Genomic DNA, 26,004 nt, shown 5'->3' on the forward strand with positions numbered 1-26,004 from the left:
GTGTCCCCCGTCACGTGCCCCGCCCCGGCTCCGGCCCTGCCACGTGACCCGCCCCATCCCCGCCACGTGCCCCGTTCTCGTCACGTGACGCTTCCCTCGCCACGCCCCGCCCCTCTCACGCTACCCGCCCCGCCCCCTCCCCGCGTGTCCCCGTCGCTTGACCCGCCCCCTCGACTCCGCCCCCGCCCCCTTAACGTGCCCCGCCCCTCCAGGCCCCTCCCCTCGCGTCCCCTGTCACGTGCCCCGCTTTCCCGCCTTCCCGCCCCTGTCACGTGTCCCCCTCCGGGACCCGCCCCCTAGGCGCGCGACGCGGCCCCTCGGCTCCGCCCCGTCCCCGTCGCGCGCCCCGCCCCGTGACCCGCCCCTCCCCGCCCCTCCCGGGGCGTCCCTCGTCACGTGAGGCTCCCCGCGCCCCGCCCCGCCCCGCCCCCGTCACGTGACGCGCCCCCTCCCCCGGCCCCGCCCCTCCCCCCGCCCCTCGGGGCTTTCAGCACCTCCCGCTGGCCAGCGACGCCGCCGCCGCCGCCGCCCCCGCCTCACGATCGATCGACTGATCGATCGATCCTCCCCCCCATCGATCCTCCCCATCGACCGACCGACCGACCGACCCTCCCGGGGCAGGTAGGGATGCGCGGGGGTCGGGGGGCTCAACTCTGCCGGCGGCCCTCCCTCCCTCCCTCCATCACCTCCTCTTCAGTCCTATTTATTGAGCGCTTACCGTGCGCAGAGCACTGGACTAAGCGCTTGGGAACTACAAGTTGGCAACGTATCATTCATTCATTCATTCATTCATTCATTCATTCGTCTTTATTGAGCGCTTACTGTGTGCAGAGCACTGGACTGAACTGACCGCTTGGGAAGTACAAGTTGGCAACATATTTATTCATTCAGTCAATCGTCTTTATTGAGCGCTTACTGTGCGCAGAGCACTGGACTAAGCGCTTGGGAAGTACGAGTTGGCGACATATCATTCATTCAGTCGTCTTTATTGAGCGCTTACTGTGCGCAGAGCACTGGACTAAGCGCTTGGGAACTACGAGTTGGCAACATATTCATTCAATCGTCTTTATTGAGCACTTACTGTGCGCAGAGCACTGGACTAAGCGCTTGGGAACTACAAGTTGGCAACATATCATTCATTCAGTCGTCTTTATTGAGCGCTTACTGTGCGCAGAGCACTGGACTGAGCGCTTGGGAACTACTAGTTGGCAACATATCATTCATTCATTCATTCAATCGTCTTTATTGAGCGCTTACTGTGGGCAGAGCACTGGACTAAGCGCTTGGGAACTACAACTTGGCAACATATCATTCATTCAATCGTCTTTATTGAGCGCTTACTGTGCACAGAGCACTGGACTAAGCGCTTGGGAACTACAAGTTGGCAACATCATTCATTCAGTCGTCTTTATTGAGCGCTTACTGTGCGCAGAGCACTGGACTGAGCGCTTGGGAACTACAACTTGGCAACATATCATTCATTCAGTCGTCTTTATTGAGCGCTTACTGTGCGCAGAGCACTGGACTAAGCGCTTGGGAACTACAAGTTGGCAGTATATAATTCATTCATTCAGTCGTCTTTATTGAGCGCTTACTGTGCGCAGAGCACTGGACTAAGCGCTTGGGAACTACAAGTTGGCAGTATATAATTCATTCATTCAGTCGTCTTTATTGAGCGCTTACTGTGCGCAGAGCACTGGACTAAGCGCTTGGGAACTACAAGTTGGCAGTATATAATTCATTCATTCAGTCGTCTTTATTGAGCGCTTACTGTGCGCAGAGCACTGGACTAAGCGCTTGGGAACTACAAGTTGGCAGTATATAATTCATTCATTCAGTCGTGTTTATTGAGCGCTTACTGTGCGCAGAGCACTGGACTAAGCGCTTGGGAACTACAACTTGGCAACATATTCATTCAATCGTCTTTATTGAGCGCTTACTGTGCGCAGAGCACTGGACTAACCGCTTGGGAACTACAACTTGGCAGCATATTCATTCAGTCGTGTTTATTGAGCGCTTACTGTGCGCAGAGCACTGGACTAACCGCTTGGGAACTACTAGTTGGCAACATATCATTCATTCATTCATTCAATCGTCTTTATTGAGCGCTTACTGTGGGCAGAGCACTGGACTAAGCGCTTGGGAGCTACGAGTTGGCAACATATCATCCATTCATTCAATCATTTATTGAGCGCTTACTGTGTGCAGAGCACTGGACTAAGCGCTTGGGAAGTGCAAGTCGGCAACATCTAGAGACGGTCCCGACCCAACAGCGGGCTCACAGTCTAGAAGGGGGAGACGGACGACAAAACCAAACATGTTAACAAAATAAAATGAGTAGGATAAATATAGACAAATAAAATAAATCAATAAATCGAGTAATAAATCCGTCCAAACATCTGTACATATATGCAGGTGCTGTGGGGAGGGGAAGGAGGGGGCTCAGTGTGGGAAGGCCTCCTAAACTGGGGAGAGGCCCTGATGGGGAACGGACTGGCCCTATCGGTTGCTGAATTCCCCTTTCCAAGCGTTTAGTACAGTGCTTCTACACTGTGAGCCCGCTGCTGGGTAGGGACCGTCTCTCTAGGTTGCCGACTTGGACTTCCCAAGCGTTTAGTACAGTGCTTCCAGACTGTGAGCCCACTGTTGGGTAGGGACCGTCTCTCTATGTTGCCGACTTGGACTTCCCAAGCGTTTAGTACAGTGCTTCTAGACTGTGAGCCTGCTGTTGGGTAGGGACCGCCTCTATATGTTGCCGACTTGGACTTCCCAAGCGTTTAGTACAGTGCTTCCAGACTGTGAGCCCACTGTTGGGTAGGGACCGTCTCTCTATGTTGCCGACTTGGACTTCCCAAGCGTTTAGTACAGTGCTTCTAGACTGTGAGCTCGCCGCTGGGTAGGGACCGTCTCTATATGTTGCCGACTTGGACTTCCCAAGCGTTTAGTACAGTGCTTCCAGACTGTGAGCCCACTGTTGGGTAGGGACCGTCTCTCTATGTTGCCGACTTGGACTTCCCAAGCGTTTAGTACAGTGCTTCTAGACTGTGAGCCTGCTGTTGGGTAGGGACCGTCTCTCTATGTTGCCGACTTGGAATTCCCAAGCGCTTAGTACAGTGCTTCTAGACTGTGAGCTCGCCGCTGGGTAGGGACCGTCTCTCTATGTTGCCGACTTGGACTTCCCAAGCGTTTAGTCCAGTGCTCTGCACACAGTAAGCGCTCAATAAATAAGACTGAATGAATGAATGAGGCCCCTTTCCTCGCTTCGAGACGGGGAGACCCCCTGGGGGGGAAGGGACTGGCCCTACCAGTTGCTGAATTCTACTTTTCAAGCGCTTAGTACAGTGCTTCTGGACTGTGAGCCCGCTGTTGGGTAGGGACTGTCTCTATATGTTGCCGACTTGGACTTCCCAGGCGCTTAGTACAGTGCTTCTAGACTGTGAGCCCGCTGCTGGGTAGGGACCGTCTCTCTATGTTGCCGACTTGGACTTCCCAAGCGTTTAGTACAGTGCTTCTAGACTGTGAGCCCGCCGTTGGGTAGGGACCGTCTCTATACGTTGCCAACCTGGGCCCTCCCAAGCGCTTAGTACAGTGCTCTGCACGCAGTTAGCGCTCAATAAATACAATTGAATGAGTGAATGCTTTGGAGAAGCAGCGTGGCTCAGTGGGAAGAGCCCGGGCTTTGGAGTCAGAGGTCATGGGTTCAAATCCCAGCTCCGCCAACTCTCAGCTGGGTGACCTTGGGCGAGTCATTTCATTCATTCAAACGTATTTATTGAGCGCTTACCGTGTGCAGTGCACTGTACTAAGCGCTTGGGAAGTACAAGTCGGCAACATAGAGAGACGGTCCCTACCCAACAGCGGGCTCACAGTCTAGAAACTGTCACTTCTCTGGGCCTCAGTTACCTCATCTGGAAAATGGGGATTAAAATTGTGTGAGCCCCCCGTGGGACAACCTGATCCCCTTGTAACCTCCCCAGCGCTTAGAACAGTGCTTTGCACATAGCGCTTAATAAATGCCATTATGATCATTATTATTATTAGCAGCAGCAGTAAGGGGGAACAGAAGAGAAGAGGCCCGGAGCGCTTAACAAATGCCGTCATTATTATGATGGTATTAACGCTTAACAAATACCATCATTAAGAGAAGCAGAACCGCTCAGTGGAAAGAGCCCGGGCTTTGGAGTCGGAGGTCGTGGGTTCAAGTCCCGGCTCCGCCAATTGTCAGCTGGGTGACTTTGGGCAAGTCACTTCACTTCTCTGGGCCTGTTACCTCATCTGGAAAATGGGGATTAAGGCTGTGAGCCACGTGTGGGACAACCTGATCACCTTGCATTCTCCCCAGTGCTTAGAATAGTGATTTGCACATAGTAAGCGCCTAGCAAATACCATTATTATTATTATTATTATTACACATAGTAAGCGCTCAATAAATACGATTGAATGGATGATTGAATGGATGAATGAATGAATGAATGAAGGTCCGGTCCAGGCCGGTCCTGGGGAGGGGGGCCCATGGAAGGTCAGCCGTCTGCACCTCTGTCTCCCCTAGTCCTTCTCCCCCTCCCCAAATCCCCCCCTCCTTCCCAGTTATTAATGTTGGCAATCAATCCTGTGTATTGAGCGCTTACTGCGTGCTGAGCACTGTACTAAGCGCTTGGGAGAGTCCGACTTAGCAGAGGCGGTAGACCTGCTATTCTCTAGGCCACAGCCCAGGAGTCCTGGTGTGGCAGCAGCGGTAAGGGGGAACAGAACAGAAGAGAAGAGGCTCGGAGGCCCGGAGGGAGTCAGTCCCCTAAAAATGTCAACAGGCGACAGGGAAACGAACCCCAAGCCTGGCGTGAGTGGCTAGAGCCCAGGCCTGGGAATCAGAAGGTCATGGGTTCTAATCCCGCCTCCGCCATTAGTCTGCTGTGTGGCCTTGGGCGACTCCACATCATCCCCCGGGCCTGGAATGCCCCCAATCCCTCTGCCCCTCCGCCAAGCTAGCTCTCTTCCTCCCTTCAAGGCCCTGCTGAGAGCTCACCTCCTCCAGGAGGCCTTCCCAGACTGAGCCCCTTCCTTCCTCTCCCCCTCGTCCCCCTCTCCATCCCCCCATCTTACCTCCTTCCCTTCCCCACGGCACCTGTATATATGGATATATGGTTGTACATATTTATTACTCTATTTATTTTACTTGTACATTTCTATCCTATTTATTTTATTTTGTTGGTATGTTTGGTTCTGTTCTCTGTCTCCCCCTTTTAGACTGTGAGCCCACTGTTGGGTAGAGACTGTCTCTATGTGTTGCCAATTTGTACTTCCCAAGCGCTTAGTACAGTGCTCTGCACATAGTAAGCGCTCAATAAATACGATTGATTGATTGATTGATTGATTGACTCACTTTAACTTCACTGTGCCTCAGCTACCTCATCTGTAAAATGGGGATTAAGACTGTGAGCCCCAGGGGGGACAGGGACTGTGTCCCACCTGATTAATTTGTATCTCCCCTAGCGCCAGACTGAGCCCCCTTTGTCCTCTCCTCCTTCCCATCCGCCCCCCACCTCCTCCCCCTCCCTACAGCACTTGTATATTTGTTTGTACAGATTTATTCCTCTATTTATCTTACTTGTACATATTTACTATTCTATTTATTTTCTTAATGATTTGCATGTGGCTTTAATTCTATTTGTTCTGATGATTTTGACACCTGTCCACATGTTTTGTTTTGTCGTCTGTCTCCCCCTTCTAGACTGTGAGCCCGTTGTTGGGTAGGGACCGTCTCTAGATGTTGCCGACTTGTACTTCCCAAGCGCTTAGTACAGTGCTCTGCACACAGTAAGCGCTCAAGAAATACGATAGGATGAATGAATGAATGAATGTGAGCCCGCTGTTGGGTAGGGACCGTCTCTATGTGTTGCCAACTTGTACTTCCCAAGCGCTTAGTACAGTGCTTTGCACACACTAAGCGCTCAATAAATACAATGGAATGAATGAATTAATTAATGTGAGCCCGTTGTTGGGTAGGGACCGTCTCTATGTGTTGCCGACTTGTACATCCCAAGCGCTTACTACAGTGCTCTGCACACAGTAAGCGCTCAATAAATACAATGGAATAAATGAATTAATTAATGTGAGCCCGTTGTTGGGTAGGGACCGTCTCTATGTGTTGCCGACTTGTGCTTCCCAAGCACTTAGTACAGTGCTCTGCACACAGTAAGTGCTCAATAAATACGATGGAATGAATGAATGAATGTGAGCCCGTTGTTGGGTAGGGACCGTCCCTATGTGTTGCCGACTTGTACTTCCCAAGCGCTTACTACAGTGCTGTGCACACAGTAAACGCTCAAGAAATGCAATTGAATGAGTGAATGAATGAACAGTTCTTGGCACATAGTAAGCGCTTAACAAATTCCATTATTATTATTACTATTATTACAAGATCAAGGGGAAAACGGTTTAAAGAGTCACTTTACCTCAGAAACCCCACTGCCATCTACCCCCTCTTCCCGCCAGGCTTAAAAGCAACCCCAGAACCCAAAGCCTGAGAGCGATACAATTGCTTTTTGTACTTTGCATTTTGGTATCCGTGTGTGTTTTGTGTGTGTGTGTATGTGTATAAATATGACCATGTGGTGCGTGCATATGGGGCTGTGTGTATAGTTAATGTGCTACTTGTGTAGAGTGATGATTTTAAGATGTTTCTGCGGCATCTGTGTGTTCAGTTGGCGCGTTGAAAATGCTTGTTTAATCATTAAACTGTCATTTACCCGTTTGTTCATCGTTCTGTGAAAGGTCCTTAGTATCAGAGGGATTTAGTGAGGAAGAAGAGAGGCAGTCAGTCGAGCCCTTACCGTGTGCAGGGCACTGTCCTAAGCGCTTGGGAGAGCACAGTACAACAGAGTTGAGAAGCAGGGCACGGGCCTGGGAATCACAAGGACCTGGATTCTAATCCCGCCTCCGCCACTTCATTCATTCATTCATTCATTCAATCAATCGTATTTATTGAGCTCTTACTGTAAGCAGAACACTGTACTAAGCGCTTGGCAGGTACAAGTTGGCAACATATAGAGACGGTCCCTACCCAATAACGGGCTCACAGTCTAAAATGGGGAGACGGACGACAAAACAAAACGTGTAGACAGGTGTCAAGTCGTCCGTTGTCTGCTGTGTGACCTTGGGCAAGTCACCTCACTTCTCTGGACCTCAGTTCCCTCACCTGGAAAACAGGGAATAAGACTGTGAGCCCCGCGTGGGACAGGGACTGTGTCCAACCTAATAAACCAGTACCTCCCCCAGCGCTTAGTACAGTGCCTGGCACATAGGAAGCAGTTAACAAATGTCATAAAAAAGTAGGTAGACACATTCCCTGCCCATAAGGATCTTAAAGGGTAGAGGGACAGATCTTCAAATTCTACGCAGAACCGTTTTGAGGTTTCTCAAAAAAGCAGCACGGTGGCCAATTATTTTATACTATTTCATATATATATGTGTTTGAGTCATTATTACTCTATTTATTTATTTATTTATTTATGTATTTATTTATTTATTTATTTATTTATTTTACTTGTACATATTCTATTTACTTTATTTTGTTCATATGTTTTGTTTTGTTCTCTGTCTCCCCCTTCTAGACTGTGAGCCCGCTGTTGGGTAGGGACCGTCCCTATATGTTGCCAACTTGTACTTCCCCAGCGCTTAGTACAGTGATCTGCACACAGTAAGCGCCCAATAAATACGATTGAACGAATGAATGAATTTAGGATCAATAAAACATTCATGAACTGGCTTTTGTTATTTTCCAGTTGGAATCAGAGGACAAAATGGTCCCCATATCCCATTTTGGTGTAATCCCCATGAGAGTAGGGCTTGTGTGTTTAGTTTTTTTTTTTGTGTGTGTGTAATCCCCAAGTTCCTAGAGTGGTGTTTTAATCCCCGTGAGAGTAGGGCTTGTGTCTTTATCTATTTTTTTTTTGTGTGTGTGTGATTCCCCAGGTGCCTAGAATGGTTTATGTCGGGGGCTCTCAGAAGTGTTGATTGGCTCCCCAGAGTCACTGCAAGAAAGAGAAGGGTTACACGTTTAAATTCTCCTTTCTTTCTCCATCTCTGTCAGGTGTGTTACTGAAACAGTTTCCCAACCCTCAGGAAGTGCAGACGGCAACCGGTCCATCCACGGTATTTACTGTGCACCGTACTGGGAGAGACGGGACGGTAGAGTGGATAAACCATATCCCTGCCCACAAGGAACTCACAGTTTCGAGGGCGACGCGGAAGGGAGCGGGAGATGAGGAAAAGTGGGGCTTAGTCTGAGAAGGCCTCTTGGAGGAGGTGGGCCTTCAGGAAGGCTTTGAAGGAGGGGAGAGGAATAATCTGTGAGATTTGAGGAGGGAGGGCATTCAATCAATCAATCAATCAATCGTATTTATTGAGCGCTTACTGAGTGCAGGCATTCCAGGCCGGAGGCAGGATGTGGGCGAGGGGTTGGCGGCCAGACAGTTGAGATGGAGGCCCGGTGAGGAGGTTAGCATAGAGGAGCAAAGGGCGAAGGTTGGGTTGCAGAAGGCCAGAAAAGAGGTGAGGTAGAACAGGGCTTTGCACGTAGTAAGCGCTTAATAAATGCCATCATTATTATTATTATTATTAGGTAGGAGAGGGCGAGGTGGTGGACCGCTTTCAAGCCGACGATGAGGAGCTTTTGTTCGATACGGAGGTGGATGGGCAACCCCTGGAGTTTTTTGAGGAGCGGGGTGACATGTCCTGAACGTTTTTGTAGAAAAAGGATCCAGGCAGCAGAGTGAAGTAATAATAATAATAATAATAATAATAATAATAATAATAATAATAGCATTTGTTAAGCTCTTACTATGTGCAGAGCACTGTTCTAAGCACCTGTATATATGTATATATGTTTGTACATATTTATTACTCTATTTTACTTGTACATATCTATTCTATTTATTTTATTTTGTTAGTATGTTTGGTTTTGTTCTCTGTCTCCCCCTTTTAGACTGTGAGCCCACTATTGGGTAGGGACTGTCTCTATATGTTGCCAATTTGTACTTCCCCAGCGCTTAGTACAGTGCTCTGCACATAGTAAGAGCTCAATAAATACGATTGATGATGATGATGATGGGCGAGGGGTTGGCGGCCAGACAGTTGAGATGGAGGCCCGGTGAGGAGGTTAGCACTAGAGGAGCAAAGTGGGAAGGTTGGGTTGCAGAAGGCCAGAAACGAGGTGAGGTAGAACAGGGCTTTGCACGTAGTAAGCGCTTAATAAATGCCATTATTATTATTATTATTATTATTAGGTAGGAGAGGGCGAGGTGGTGGACCGCTTTCAAGCCGACGATGAGGAGTTTTTGTTCGATACGGAGGTGGATGGGCAACCCCTGGAGTTTTTTGAGGAGCGGGGTGATATGTCCTGAACGTTTTTGTAGAAAAAGGATCCAGGCAGCAGAGTGAAGAAATAATAATAATAATAATAATAATAATAATGATAATAATAATGATAATAATAATGGCATTTGTTAAGTGCTTACTATGTGCAGAGCACTGTTCTAAGCACCTGTATATATGTATATATGTTTGTACATATTTATTACTCTATTTAATTGTTTTACTTGTACATATCTATTCTATTTATTTTATTTTGTTAGTATGTTTGGTTTTGTTCTCTGTCTCCCCCCTTTTAGACTGTGAGCCCACTGTTGGGTAGGGACCGTCTCTAGATGTTGCCAATTTGTACTTCCCAAGCGCTTAGTACAGTGCTCTGCACATAGTAAGTGCTCAATAAATACGATTGATGATGATGATGATGATGATGGAGGGGGGAATACAAGGTGATCAGGTTGTCCCACGAGGGGCTCACAGTCTTCATCCCCGTTTTCCAGATGAGGGAACCGAGGCTCAGAGAAGTGACTTGACCAAGGTCACACAGCAGACGTGTGGGGGAGCCGGGATTCGAACCCATGACCTCTGACCCCAAAGCCCGGGTTCTTTCCACTGAGCCACGCCGCTTCTCTATATAGTATAGACTGGAGTGGGGAGAGACAGGAGGCAGGGAGGTCAGCGACGAGGCCGATGCAGGAATCCGGGCGGGAGAGGATGAGTGATTGTATTAACGTGGTAGCAGTTTGGACGGAGAAGACAGGGCGGATTTTAGCGATGTGGTGAAGATGGGACAGACAGGATTTGTTTGTACATATTTATTACTCCACTTATTTATTTATTTATTTATTTTACTTGCACACATCTATTCTATTTATTTTATTTTGTTAGTATGTTTGGTTTTGTTCCCTGTCTCCCCCTTTTAGACTGTGAGCCCACTGTTGGGCAGAGACCGTCTCGATAGGTTGCCAACTTGCACTTCCCAAGCGCTTAGTACAGTGCTCTGCACACAGTAAGCGCTCAATAAATACGATTGATGATGATGATGATTTAGTGATGGATTGAATGTCTATTCATTCATTCAATCGTATTTATTGAGCGCTTACTGTGTGCAGAGCACTGCACTAAGCGCTTGGGAAGTACAAGTCGGCAACATAGAGAGACGGTCCCTACCCAACAGCGGGCTCACAGTCTAGAAGGGGGAAACAGACAACAAGACAAAACATATTAATAAAATAAATAGAATAGTAAATGTGTAAATACTAAATAATAATGGAATAGTAAATATGTACAAGAGTGAATATGTACCAAATGTGTGGGTTGCCAACTTGTACTTCCCAAGCGCTTAGTACAGTGCTCTGCACACAGTAAGCGCTCAATCATCATCATCATCAATCGTATTTATTGAGCGCTTACTATGTGCAGAGCACTGTACTAAGCGCTTGGGAAGTACAAATTGGCAACGTATAGAGACAGTCCCTACCCAACAGTGGGCTCACAGTCTAAAAGTGTGAGCTTTTAAAAAACTCAATAAATGCTCAATAAATACGATTGAGTGAATGAATGAATGAGAGAGGAGAGTCGAGGATAACGTCCCCAAGGTTTGGGGCTTGTGAGGCAGGAAGGGGGGCGGCGCCGTCCACAGTGATGGGACTTTCCAGTCTTTTAGACTGTGAGCCCACTGTTGGGTAGGGACTGTCTCTATAAGTTGCCAATTTGTACTTCCCAAGCGCTTAGTACAGTGCTCTGCACATAGTAAGCGCTCAATAAATACGGTTGATGGTGATGATGATGGGAAAGTCACCGGGAGGACGGGGTTTGGTTGGGAAGATAAGGAGCTCGGTTTCGGACGTGTTAAGTTAGAGGTGATGGGAGGACATCCAGCTAGAGATGTGTTGAAGGCAGGAGGAGAAGTGAGACTGGAGAGAGACCTACAAATCCCAGGCCCGAGCTAAAGGCTTGGCGGCGAGACAGACGAGATCAAGGTACGGTGAGGAGGGGAGCAAAATTTGAGGGCCGGGTTGTCGTAGATGGGCAAGCTTCCGTAGGAGAGGGCAAGGTGATTGAGAGCCCTAAAATAATAATAATAGTAATGATGGCATTTATTAAGCACTTCCTATGTGCGAAGCACTGTTCTAAGAGCTGGAGAGGTTACAAGGTGATCGGGTTGTCCCACAGGGCGCTCACAGTCTTAATCAGGCAGAAACTCCTCACCCCCTCGTCCCCCTCTCCATCCCCCCATCTTACCTCCTTCCCTTCCCCACAGCACCTGTATATATGTATATATGGTTGTACATATTTATTACTCTATTTATTTATTTATTTATTTATTTATTTTACTTGTACATTTCTATCCTATTTATTTTATTTTGTTGGTATGTTTGGTTCTGTTCTCTGTCTCCCCCTTTCAGACTGTGAGCCCACTGTTGGGTAGGGACTGTCTCTATGTGTTGCCAATTTGTACTTCCCAAGCGCTTAGTACAGTGCTCTGCACATAGTAAGCGCTCAATAAATACGATTGATTGATTGATTGATTGATTAATCCCCATTTTACAGATGAGGTAACTGAAGCACAGAGAAGTGAAGTGACTTGCCCAAAGTCACACAGCTGACAATTTGGGGAGCCGGGACCTGCACCCATGACCTCTGACTCCAAAGCCCGGCCTCTTTCCACTGAGCCACGCTGCTTCTCTACCCATAGAAAGGAGTTTCTGCTTGATGCGGAGGGAGCTGGGAAACCATTTGTTAATTCCATCGTATTTATTAAGTGTTTACCGCGTGCAAAGCACTGTACTAAGCGCTTGGGAGAGTCTGATACACCAACAGACAGACACATTCCCTGCCCACAGCGAGCTCACACTGGAGGCTTATGAATGGGGAGGTGACGACTCAAGATTTTTTTAGAAAAGTGATCTGGGCAGCCAAGTGAAGTGATGACTGGAGGTGGAAAAGTCAGCAAGGAGGCTGACGGAATAATTGAGGCAGGATATGATAAATGTTCTAGACTGTGAGCCCTCTGTTGGGTAGGGACCGTCTCTATATGTTGCCAACTTGTACTTCCCAAGCGCTTAGTACAGTGCTCTGCACACAGTAAGCGCTCAATAAATACGATTGAGTAAATGGATCAGAGTATAGCGGTTTGACTGGAGAACGAGGGGTGGATTCTAGAGATGCGAAGGTAGAACTGACAGGATTTGATGACATTGAATGTGTGGCTAGGGGTTCGCGAGACACAGATGATGGTGGTGTTGTCTACAGTGTTGGGGAAATCTCGGAGAGGACAATCAATCAATCAATCGTATTTATTGAGCGCTTACTGTGTGCGGAACACTGTACTAAGCGCTTGGGAAGTACAAGTCGGCAACATAGAGAGACGGTCCCTACCCAACAGTGGGCTCACAGTCTAAAAGGGGGAGACAGAGAACAAAACCAAACATACTAACAAAATAAAATAAATAGGAAACAAAATAAAATAGAAAACAAAATAAAATAAATAGAAAGCAAAATAAAATAAATATAAAACAAAATAAAATAAATAGAAAACAAAATAAAATAAATAGAAAACAAAATAAAATAAATAGAAAACAAAATAATATAAATAGAAGGACAAGGTTTGGGTGGAAAGCTGAGGAGTTACGCTTGGGATACGTTCCGTTTGAGGTGTCGGCGGTGCATTCAGTCGGAGCTCTCCTCCAAGCAGGAGGAAATGCTAGATGACAGAAAAGGAGAGAGGTCACCGCTGGAGAGGTGGATTGGGGAATCATCTGCCTAGACGTGGGAGTTTAAGCCCGTGGGAATAAATGACTTAGTTATCCAAGGCCAGTCAGTGAGTGAGAATGAGGCCGTTCGTTGGCTCCGGGGACGCCCCGTCTGGTTTTCAGTAACATATTCCGATCCCGCAGTGATCCAAGGAAGGTTTCAGTGGGAATGAATGTGGATTTACCAACGAGGAAGACAGAACTCGCAGTTCTTTTAAAGATGGCATTTGCCTCTCCCCTCAAATACCCGTCAGCAGGATTTTTCTCTCAAAGCCCTCACATCCAATCCCGAGCCTTCCGTCCGATGAGATTTGGCTCTGCTTAGTTTTGTATGTCAAGGTGCAAATTAGGAATTTCACATTTGCGAAGTACAGTGTGACGTAAATCGGCGGCGGCGATGGAAGTTCTTCGGAGCCCATGGGTCGACGTCTTATCTAGAAATTAATATTCAGAAGACAGAGAGCTTTGGGTCATTATTTTTTGAGTCCAGGGGACGTGCTGTTATAAATGGGGAAAATCGGATGTTCACTAAGACTCTGTAGTGCTTGCAAAGACTGAAAGTTACACCCTCAAGTAGAGGAGTTCCCAAATATCTATAGCGTGTTAGACTGTGGGCAGGGAACGCGTGGTAGAGCACAGGTTTGGGAGTCCGAAGGACCTGGGTTCCGATTCTGGCTCCACCACTTATCTACTGTGTGACCTTGGGCAAGTCAGTTAACTTGTCTGTGCCCGAGTTCCCCCAGCTGTAAAATGGGGATTAAGACTGTGAGCCCCATGTGGGAATGAAATGGGTCCAAACTAATTAGCAGGCATCTTCTCTAGAGCCTAGAACAGTGCCTGACACATTCATTCACTCAGTCGTATTGATTGAGCGCTTACTGTGTGCGGAGCACTGTACTAGGCGCTTGGGAAGTACAAGTTGGCAACATATAGAGACGGTCCCTACCCAACAGCGGGCTCACAGTCTAGAAGGGGGAGACAGACAACAAAACATATTAACAAACTAAAATAAATAGAATAAATATGTACAAATGAAATAGAGTAATAAATACATACAAACATAATAGTAGTAATAATAATAATGGTATTTGTTAAGCGCTTGCTGTGTGCAAAGTACTGTTCTAAGCACTGTGGAGGATACAGGGTGATCAGGTTGTCCCATGTGGGGCTCACAGTCGTATTCCCCATTTTACAGATAAGGTAACTGAGGCACAGAGAAGTTAAGTGACTTGCCCAGAGTCACACAGCAGGCAAGCGGTGGAGCCGGGATTAGAACCTAAGACTTCTGACTCTCAAGCCCGGGTTCTTTCCACTGAGCCAGCGCTTAACAAGTACCATAAAAAAGTGCTTAGTGCAGTGCCTGGCACATAATAAGCACTCAAAAAATACGATCGATTGGTGGCTAGTGAGTTTTGGAGTGTGTGTTGGTGTTGACCTGACCTCTCTGAGCATTTTGAAATGCTTAAATAAAACTGCTTTCTCTAGACTGCCTTGATGACTTGTCACTGTCATCAAAGACTCTTTATTGAGCGCCGCCGTCTACCGTAGCCGGGGTGCTGCATTAAGCCCTTGGGAGAGAACAGCAGAGTTGGTACACGTGATCTCTTTCATTCATTCATTCATTCATTCATTCATTCATTCAATCGTATTTATTGAGCACTTACTGTGTGCAGAGCACTGTACTAAGCGCTTGGGAAGTACAAGTTGGCAACATATAGGGACGGTCCCTACCCAACAGTGGGCTCACAGCGTAGGAGGGGGAGACAGAGAACAAAACAAAACATATTAACAAAATAAAACGAATAGAATAAATATGTACAAATAAAATGAATAAATAAATAGAGTAAGAAATACATACAAACATATATACATTATATACAGGTGTATAGGTATACATATATACAGATCTCTGCCCTCCAGGAGCTTACGATGGAGAGGGGAAGGCAGTTTCGAAAAGAATTTCCAGAGAGGAGGAAGAAGAAAAAGTGGAAGTGAAGATGCAGTGGTTTTTAAGTGGTACGGTTGACCCTTTAGGCTGTAAGGTGATGATGATAATGACGAGGACCATCTGCAAGTTCAACCAAAGGTATTTATTGAGTGCTTACTGTGTGCAAATAAGCCTTTGGGAGCATACAGTGTATACAGAGTTGGTAGGACGGTACCTGCCTACAAGGAGTTTGTGTTCTAGTTGTGTTCTGTACATATTTATTACTCTTTATTTATTTATTTATTTTGCTTGTACATTTCTATCCTATTTATTTTATTTTGTTGGTATGTTTGGTTTTGTTCTCTGTCTCCCCCTTTTAGACTGTGAGCCCACTGTTGGGTAGGGACTGTCTCTATGTATTGCCAATTTGTACTTCCCAAGCGCTTAGTACAGTGCTCTGCTCACAGTAAGCGCTCTATAAATACGATTGAATGATTGATTGATTCTAGTGAACTATTCTAGTGGAGATGCAGATGGGGTCGCTCATTCAGTTGTATTGATCACCTTGTATTCCCCCAGCGCTTAGAACCGTGTTTTGCACATAGTAAGCGCTTAAGAAATACCATTATTATTATTATTATTATTATTATTATTATTATTATCGCCCTCTCATCACCTCCATCTGACCATCCTGAAGGTAGAAAGACAAACGGGGTCTGCCTTCTTCACCCAGTCGATATTATTCGCTCAGTGCCCTCCCGCTGTTGGGTAGGGACTGTCTCTATATGTTGCCAACTTGTACTTCCCAAGCGCTTAGTACAGTGCTCTGCTCACAGTAAGCGCTCTATAAATACGATTGAATGAATGAATGCCCTGCACACAGTAAGCGCTCAATAAATGCGATTGAATGAATCACATTTATTGAGCGCTTACTGTGTGCAAAGCACTGTACTAAGTGCATGGGAGAGTACAGTATAATACACCCATTCCCTGCCCACATCGAGCTTATTTCTTCCTCTGGGCAAATAGAGAGTTGGTTAGTAATTTTCCAAAATGGCATCTATGATTTTGCCGTCCTCTTAGGTCTTTTCCCAATCCCTGTTAGCCATTTGGAGGGGCCTAATAGGTTTGGTAGTTTGATGACTGTCCACATCCCTCTTACTACTTCTTTTTTCTTTTCCAAAATATTATTTTTAAGGGAACCGAGAATTCTGCAGTTAACCTGGGGCAGTGGTTTGAAACCTTTTGGGTTTTCGGGCGTCACCTGAATATTCTTTCTAAAATGCCACGACTTACATCTGCAAACAGATGTCTCCTGGCAGCCGTTTTGAAACTCTTTGGTCCAACAGTATGTGAAAGCGGTGATAATAATAATAATAACGGCATTTATTAAGCGCTTACTATGTGCAAAGCACTGTTCTAAGCGTTGGGGAGGTTACCAGGAGATCAGGTTGTCTCTGATCCCAGTCTTAATCCCCATTTTACAGTCATGGGTTTTATGAGAAAAAAGCTTCTTTATCCACAGCGATCTCATAAAAATGAGTGTGTCTCAGTGGTTTTATTACACTGCATGAATGTATTTTTGTATATACTTTCATTTTTCTTCCAAGGTTGTTGTTCAAAAAATTTCCGATATTTTCTAATTGTGTGTATGCAGTCTATTCTCTGTCCACCTCCCCCTTTGGACTGCAAGCTTTTTCAAAGACATGGATTAAGGGCAGTGGTATTTACGGTTATTGTTACCATTATTACTGTTAGTATTATTATAATTATTTTTGTTAAGCATTCACCAAGTGTCAAGCACTTGGTCGATACAAGAAAATCAGGTCAGACAAAGCCCTGACCTACACAGGGCTCACAGTCTGAGTGGGAGGGAGAAAAGGTAGAGAATCCCCATTTCACAGATGAGGAAACTGAGGCCCTGAGAACTGAAGCCCCATGTGGGACAACCTGATTACCTTGTATCTTCCCCATAGCTTAGAACAGTGCTTTGCACATAGTAAGCGCTTAATAAATGCCATTATTATTATTATTAACTGAAGTTATTATTAAGGTATTTGTTAATAAATGCCATTATTATTATTATTATTAACTGAAGTTATTATTAAGGTATTTGTTAATAAATGCCATTATTATTATTATTAACTGAAGTTATTATTAAGGTATTTGTTAAGCGCTTACTATGTGCCCAGCACTGTTCTAAGCGCTGGGGTAGTTACAAGGTAATCAGTTTGTCCCACGTGGCGCTCATAGCCTTCATTCCCATTTTATAGATGAGGTCACTGAGGCACAGAGAAGTTGAGTGGCTTGCCCAAGGTCACACACCAGACAAGTGGCGGAGCCGGGATTAGAACCCACGTCCTCTGCCTCCCAAGCTCGTGCTGTTCATTCATTCAGTTGTATTTATTGAGCGCTTACTGTGTGCAGAGCACTGTACTAAGCGTTGCCACTAAGCCACGCTGCTTCCCATTTAATGAGTGCCTACTGAAGTGACTTGTCCAAGGTCACCCAGCAGGCAGCTGGTAGAGGCAGGATCAGAACTCAGGTCCTCCGGCTCCCAGGCCGGTGCGTTTTCCACTCGGCCACACTGCTTCTCATCTAATGAGTGCCTACTGGCTTCAATGCACTGTACTAAGCGTCTGTGAAGTCAGAGTAAAACCGCAATTTATCTCGCCGTCCACAACCTTTCCATTTCCTTGCTCAGCTCTCTGAACAAAATAGGCATGCAGTAAATATCGTGGAAGGCGATAAACTTTATTCATTCATTCAGTCATATCCACTGAGCGCTTACTCTGTGCAAAGCACTGTACTAAGCGCTTGGGAGAGTACACCATAACTGCAGACACATTCCTTCTCAGGAGAAGCTCAGCGTCTTTATCTCAGCTGCACCTGTCTGCTTAGATTGTCCAGAAAAATGGTGAAATGTTTTTCATTGTTTTGCGTGGTTGCTTTATTTACCATTCCTAAAGAGCATTCATTCAATCGTATTTATTGAGCGCTTACTGGGTGCAGAGCACTGTAAGGAGCACAGAGAAAAATATAGTGTAATCAGCTAGAAGGGCTTTCCTCCCCCAAATTAAAGAGGACACGATTCTCTCACAATATAGCCATCATTATATTACCAGCTGTTCTAAGATAAACAGAAAAGGCGCATTTGATTTTCCATAAAAATGTTATGTATTGTGTACATGTGGATATAACCACCCATCTACATGTTTTGTTTTGATGTCTGTCTCCCCCTTCTAGACTGTGAGCCCGTTGTTGGGGAGGGACCGTCTCTATAAGTTGCCGACTTGTACTTCCCAGGCGCTTAGTACAGTGCTGTGCACACAGTAAGTGCTCAATAAATACGATTGAATGAATGAGGCAATCGATTCTAAGGGGTAAAGGGGCTGATGAGGTGAGGTGGGGATGAGTCATTCATTTTTTGGCTCCTGATTACTTTGATTACCCTGATTACTTTGTATTTACTGTAGCGATTACAACAGTGTCTGGGACATAGCGAGCGCTTAACAAGTACAACTGAAAAAATGGTGGTAATGGTCAGCCAATTTAAAGAAAGTACTCATTTCCTCTCTTTCTCCCCCCTACTTCTTCCCCATTCTGAATTAAGCAGTTCTCTTGAGACCTCGCAAAGAAGACTCAGGGGCCTTCACATCTTTTCCCGGCCGTTTCTCAATGCCATTTATTATCACAACATAGTTTTTCATTCTTTCATTCATTTCATCATAGTATTAAGGGCTTACTATGTGGTGGGCACAGAACTGAGCACTTGGGACAGTGCAATACAATCATAAACAGACACATTTCCTGCCCATAATGACCTTACGGTCTGGTCACTGCGGGATTCTTAGAATAAAGAGGAAATACTACTACTACTACTACTACTACTACTAATAATAATAATAATGGCATTTGTTAAGCGCTTACTATGTGCAAAGCACTGTTTTAAGCACTGGGGAGGGGAAACAAGGTAATGAGGTTGTCCCATGTGGGGCTCACAGTCTTAATCCCCATTTTACAGATGAGGTAACTGAGGCTCAGAGAAGTTTAGTGACCCAAGGTCACACAGCAGACATGTGACGGAGCCGGGATTCGAACCTATGATCTCTGACTCCAAAGCCCGGGTTCTCTCCACTGAGCTACGCTGCTTCTTTCTTAGGTTTCAATGCTGTATATATGTATACATACATATATACCACCTGTATATTTGTATATATGTTTATACATATTTATTACTCTATTTATTTTACTTGTACATATCTATTCTATTTATTTTATTTTGTTAGTATGTTTGGTTTTGTTCTCTGTCTCCCCCTTTTAGACTGTGAGCCCACTGTTGGGTAGGGACTGTCTCTATATGTTGCCAACTTGTACTTCCCAAGTGCTTAGTACAGTGCTCTGCACACAGTAAGCGCTCAATAAATACGATTGATGATGATGATGAAAGCTGATGTAAAACTAAGATCTATTGCGATAATGGTCCTAGTTTCAGTTCTGATCAGATGGTTCATTTCATTCATTCATTCATTCAATCATTTATTGAGCGCTTACTGTGTGCAGAGCACTGTACTAAGCGCTTGGGAAGTACAAGTTGGGAACAGATAGATATGGTCCCTGCCCAACACGAGCTCACAGTCTAGAAGGGGGAGACAGACAACAAAACAAAACATATGGACAGGTGTCAAGTCATCAGAATAAACAGAAATAAATAAACACATATTTATATATTACATATAATATACATATTATATAAATATATATCATATCAATCATCATCATCAATCGTATTTATTGAGCGCTTACTGTGTACAGAGCACTGTACTAAGCGCTTGGGAAGTACAAGTTGGGAACAGATAGATATGGTCCCTGCCCAACACGAGCTCACAGTCTAGAAGGGGGAGACAGACAACAAAACAAAACATATGGACAGATGTCAAGTCATCAGAATAAACAGAAATAAATAAATACATATTTATATATTACATATAATATGCATATTATATAAATATATATCATATCATCAATCATCATCATCAATCGTATTTATTGAGCGCTTACTGTGTGCAGAGCACTGTACTGAGCGCTTGGGAAGCACAAGTTGGCAACATATAGAGACGGTCCCTACCCAACAGTGGGCTCACAGTCTAAAAGGGGATAAATAAATAAATAGATAAAAATAAAATAAAATAAATAAAAAGGGGATAAATAGAAATACCACATGCAGCAAGGAGAATGGAGGGAGGGCTGTATATATGTATATATGTTTGTACATATTTATTACTCTATTTATTTATTTATTTATTTATTTTACTTGTACATTTCTATCCTATTTATTTTATTTTGTTGGTATGTTTGGTTCTGTTCTCTGTCTCCCCCTTTTAGACTGTGAGCCCACTGTTGGGTAGGGACTGTCTCTATGTGTTGCCAATTTGTACTTCCCAAGCGCTTAGTACAGTGCTCTGCACATAGTAAGCGCTCAATAAATACGATTGATTGATTGATGATTGATTGAAAACAGAGCTGTGCTAGTCTCTCTGTTTCCCACCAACCTCCCTGCAACGCTGAGGTAGGAGAGAGCGAAGTGGACGCACTCCCACAGGCACTAGTCAAGTTTGGTGAGAATGTCCATGTGTGACTTGGGAAAGGGGAAGAAGGCAAGTGTGAAGCAATGGAAAATTGAAGAGGCGAGGTGGCAGGGGCAGGTGCATATCATCATCATCATCATCAATCGTATTTATTGAGCGCTTACTATGTGCAGAGCACTGTACTAAGCGCTTGGGAAGTACAAATTGGCAACACATAGAGACAGTCCCTACCCAACAGTGGGCTGTCACAGTCCACCAAGGAAAACTGCAAAGGCAAAGAGAAAGTGAACATCATTTCGGATGGTTCAGTTCAGAAGCACAGTGGCTTCGCGGAAAGAGCCCCGGCCTGGAATTCAGAGGGACCAGGGGTCCTGGCTCTGCCACATCATCATCATCATCAATCGTATTTTTTGAGCGCTTACTATGTGCACAGCACTGTACTAAGAGCTTGGGAAGTACAAATTGGCAACATATAGAGGCAGTCCCTACCCAACAGTGGGCTCACAGTCTAAAAGGGGGAGAGAGAGAACAAAACCAAACATACTAACAAAATAAAATAAATAGAATAGATATGTACAAGTAAAATAAATAAATAGAGTAATAAATATGTACAAACATATACAGGTGCTGTGGGGAAGGGAAGGAGGTAAGATGGGGGGATGGAGAGGGGGACGAGGGGGAGAGGAAGGAAGGGGCTCAGTGTGGGAAGGCCTCCTGGAGGAGGTGAGCTCTCAGCAGGGCCTTGAAGGGAGGAAGAGAGCTAGCTTGGCGGATGGGCAGAGGGAGGGCATTCCGGGCCTGGGGGATGACGTGGGCCGGGGGTCGATGCCACATATCTCCAGCGTGACCTTGGGCAAGTCACTTAACTTCTCTGTGCCACAGTTACCTCATCTAAAAATGGGAATTAAGAGTGTGAGCCCCATGTGGGACACGGACTTTGTCCAACCTGGTGAACTAGAATAGTGCCTGACACATAGCAAGCACTTAACAAGTACCAGTATTATCATTAATAATAATAATAATAATGATGATGATGGTATTTGTTAAGCACTTACTATATGCAAAGCACTGTTCTAAGCGCTGGGGGATGCAAGGTGGTCAGGTTGTCCCACATGGGGCTCACAATCTTAATCCCCATTTTCCAGATGAGGGAACTGAGGCACAGAGAAGTGAAGTCACACAGCTGACAAGTGGCGGAGGCGGGATTAGAACCCACGGCCTCTGACTTCCAAGCCCGGGCTCTTTCCACTGAGCCACGCTGCTTCTCTACGGTTGGGTGAGTTTCTAGGTTTGATGTTGTGCCCGGAAATATGAAAGAAACTACCTTTCTCTTATTTTAATGGAGGGTACCTCTTTCAGTTTGATACCCGGCCTGTATTCTAGTTTCAAGTGAAAGTATTCAAGAGTTTTCAGCATCTTATGTTGAAATTGTTTTGCAGAACTCAAGCTGCTCTTCCTATGACTTGTTGATTTGAGCTTATTATTCTTATGCTCAGGTGCTGGCGTTATTATCTGCCAAGCATACAATTGCCTTGATTTAAAACTAAAAAAAAAAACCAACAAAAAAAACCAAACACAACACCCGTCCCCCCAGAAAAAAACCAAAAACAATATACCACTACTTGGGCCACTTGTATTTCATCCTGGTTTGAACAAGGTGATTGGTATGAAGGACACGAGAGAGTAAGATATATTTGATGTTTCAGTTATGCCTTTCTGTGATTTGTTATGCTACACAGCTGTTCCTCTGCCATTTCTGTCACGACCATCTTTCTTTTCACTGCAGCATTCTGAGAATAAAGAGGAACTGTTCACTTGATAGGTTTCACAGCTGAGGTAAAAATCAAATCTTTTGGGATAATGGCCCTGGTCCGGGCCGTGTGTAGTCTGGAGAGCGGGCACGTTTTCCAAACTTGAAATTTCAGATGCCACAGTGTTTATTTGGGGTGGGTGTTTCAAATTCGCATGTGGTTTTCCAAAGGAAAAAACTGAAAGTTTGTGGAAGCAGATTCGCGTGTGCCAGTATGAATGGATTCCAGGGTATTATTTACGTTAAATAAAATGGAATGAAACAAAAGAATTAGACAATGTGCCATTCCTGTGGATGAAAATACAGTTATTCTCCCAAGCACATCTCCAAGCGCCACCCCTCCCAGCAAAAAAAAAAATATATATATATGTGATTTTATGGGCCATTAATATCATTATTCTAAAAGCAGCAGGATAGTTACTATGCCAACCTGGACGTGCTGTCTGGAAAATAGAATGCTCTCAGCTAATTGAGTTATTATCATTGAGATATTAAAAGAAAAAGGTACAGACAGGCACATCTTTTCAACTACAGGATTCAATAGTCTGTTTCAAACAGTTGCTCAATGTCTTTGTGACATTTTCTCCGTATTTTGGGGCAGATTTCTTTGTCAGTGGGGGAAGGAGTTTTTATTTGGAGGAAGTCCAGAAAGGCAGAAAATGATCATCAGAATTCATGTCTTTTCATCCCATTTCCCAGGGCATAATAGACGGGGAAAAACGTACCAAATCTCTCCACCTTCCCCGCGTGCCTCACACCTCAAACTCTTCCACCAATCCCAATCAATCAATCAATCAATCGTATTTATTGAGCGCTTACTGTGTGCAGAGCACTGTACTAAGCGCTTGGGAAGTACCAGAAACGAAGGTGTGAGGCTGGGAGTCCCTTGTGGGCAGGGAACATGCCTTCCAACTCTTTTGTAGAGCGCTCTCCCAAGTGCTTAGTACAGTGCCCTGCACACAGCAAGCTCCCAATAAATACTAGTGATTGGTTCAGTCATTCATTCAATCGTATTTATTGAGCACCTACTGTGTACAGAGCACTGTACTAAGCGCTTGGGAAGTACAAGCGCTTAGTACAGTGCTCTGCACACAGCAAGTTCTCAATAAATACGATTGAATGAATGAATGAATGAACATATAGAGAATGTCCCTACCCAACAACGGGCTCACAGTCTATAAGGGACAGCAAATCAAAACATGTGGACAGGTGTCAAGTCATCAGAACAAAGTAGAATCAATGCTAAATGCACATCATTAACAAAATATATAGAATAGTAAATATGTAAAAGTAAAATAAATAGAGTAATAAATCTGTAGAAACATATTTACAGGTGCTGCGGGGAGGGGAAGGAGGTAGGGCGGGGAGGAGGAGAGGAAAAAGGGGGCTGAGTCTGGGAAGGCCTCTCGGAGGAGGTGAGCTCTCAGTAGGTTGGACTTCTTAAGCGGTTTCCACTGATTTCAGCAATATTTAATTTTGCTGCTCTCCTCTTTAGGGCCTGCTTAGTCCTGGTTCTTTCAATTGTGAAATCAAATGAGAGAGAGAGACAGTATATGACTATATATGTGTGTGTGTGTGTATATATATATATATTTACATATATATACTCCTGTGAGTGTTATCACTACAGTGCAAATGTAAACAAGCCAGAGGGACAGAGATGGGGCAGTTTAACATGACTTGAAGCTTTCCCATTTCAAAGTTGATTTCCTCCAAGGGCTAAAATGATGTCCAGCAGGGTCTAATAATAATAATAGTGATGGCATTTATTAAACGCTTACTATGTGCAAAGCACTGTTCTAAGCACTGGGGAGGCTACAAGGTGACCAGGTTGTCCCTCGTGGGGCCTCACAGTCTTAATCCCCATTTTACAAATGAGGTAACTGAGGCCCAGTGAAGTGACTTGCCCGAAGTCACACAGATGACAATTGGAGGAGCTGGGATTTGAACCCATGACCTCTGACTCCAAAGCCCGGGCTCTTTCCACTGAGCCACGCTGCTTCTCTAAGCATGCTGGTATACTTCATCATCAATCGTATTTATTGAGCGCTTACTATGTGCAGAGCACTGTACTAAGCGCTTGGGAAGTACAAATTGGCAACATATAGAGACAGTCCCTACCCAACAGTGGGCTCACAGTCTAAAAATCAATCAATCTACTTAATCAATCAATCAACCGTATTCATTGAGCGCTTACTGTGTGCTGAGCGCTGGACTATGCGCTTGGGAGAGTATGACACCACAATTTCAGACACATTCCCTGCCCCAAATGAGCTTACAGTCTCGGGCTGTAAGTGCCTCCAGTTACCTGTGGCAGAACTTGAATGTACTTTTTGCTTTGGTCAAGCGCGTGGGATTGTTATTATTGTTGTTATTATTATTACTGTTATTATGAGAAGCGGTGTGGCTCAGTGGATAGAGCCCGGGCTTGGGAGTCAGAGGTCGTGGTTTCAAAACCCGGCTCTGCCACTTGTCACCTGTGTGACTCTGGGCAAGTCACTTCACTTCTCTGTGCCTCAGGTACCTCACCTGTAAAATGGGGATGAAGACTGTGAGCCCCACTTGGGACAACCTTGGATCCTCCCCAGCGCTTAGAACAGTGCTTTGCACATGGTAAGCGCTTAACAAATGCCATTATTATTATTACTATTGTTGTGTTTTTATAAGCATTTACTTCTTTATGGTATTTGTTAGGCGTTTACAATGTGCCAAGCACTGTGGTAATCCCTGGGGAAGATACAAGATAATCAGTTTGGACACAGTCCCTGTCCCACTTGGGGCTCACAGTCTAAATCGGATGGTGTCATTGAGTGGCCCAAGGCACCTTGGCAGACAAGTGGCCGAGACAGGATTAGAACCCAGGTCCTCTGACTCCCAGTCCCGGGCTCTTTCCACTCTGCCACATTTCTCCTCCACTGTATCCCTCCTCCTACGTATTCCTTGGAAATTTTGTTTCTTAAAACGGCAAAGTAATGCTGAGGATCACAGATGGAAATGCCAGTGATCCTGATTATTGCAAATTTGTTAGGGATAATAATGATTTACTCCATCTCAAAGTCTTTTTTGACATGAAAATGAAGCCGTCGCCTTCACGCTTTGTATCTCTGTATCAGGATTTTTTTGTTTCTGCTGGAAACACAGGCTTTAGGTTAGAGTATCGGGCTTATTTTTAAATAGCCACTTCAATTCAAGTGTGTACCTGCTTAATATGCAGATGGGAGGTGCCCATTTTTACATGGCTTTCTTTTTCACCTCGAATTTTTCTCACAGAGGAGGTTTGTCACCAGTGGGTAGAGGACTTGTAGATTTTCACTTAAAAAAGGTAGTTTCAAGGAATCTTGACAGTTGGGGTATGATGAAAATATGAACTAAGTTTTAAACGGTCAATTTACCAAATGGACTTGCTGGCAATTCATATGAATGTTGTCTGTTGGCAAAAATTTGATTTTCAGAGGACCATTTTTAGTCATTTGGGTGCTCAAGCCAATTCCAAACAAATATGAAGTTCCACCCCAGTGCTTAGTACAGTGTGTGGCACATAGTAAGTTCTTAACGAAT

General features: G+C 45.0%; 1 protein-coding gene across 1 annotated transcript in view; it reads left to right on the forward strand.

The window, feature by feature from the left end:
* Nucleotides 1–8,113: 8,113 nt before the first annotated feature.
* The window catches only part of WDR17 (WD repeat domain 17), a 113,381-nt gene continuing 95,490 nt past the window's right edge, over nt 8,114–26,004 (forward strand). Inside the window, exon 1 of the mRNA XM_038755275.1 lies at nt 8,114–8,151. The gene's annotated coding sequence lies outside the window, so the exon portion shown is untranslated. The remainder of the gene's footprint in view (nt 8,152–26,004) is intronic.

The sequence above is a fragment of the Tachyglossus aculeatus genome, chromosome 12 (assembly GCF_015852505.1).
Source record: "Tachyglossus aculeatus isolate mTacAcu1 chromosome 12, mTacAcu1.pri, whole genome shotgun sequence".
Lineage (NCBI taxonomy): Eukaryota > Metazoa > Chordata > Mammalia > Monotremata > Tachyglossidae > Tachyglossus > Tachyglossus aculeatus.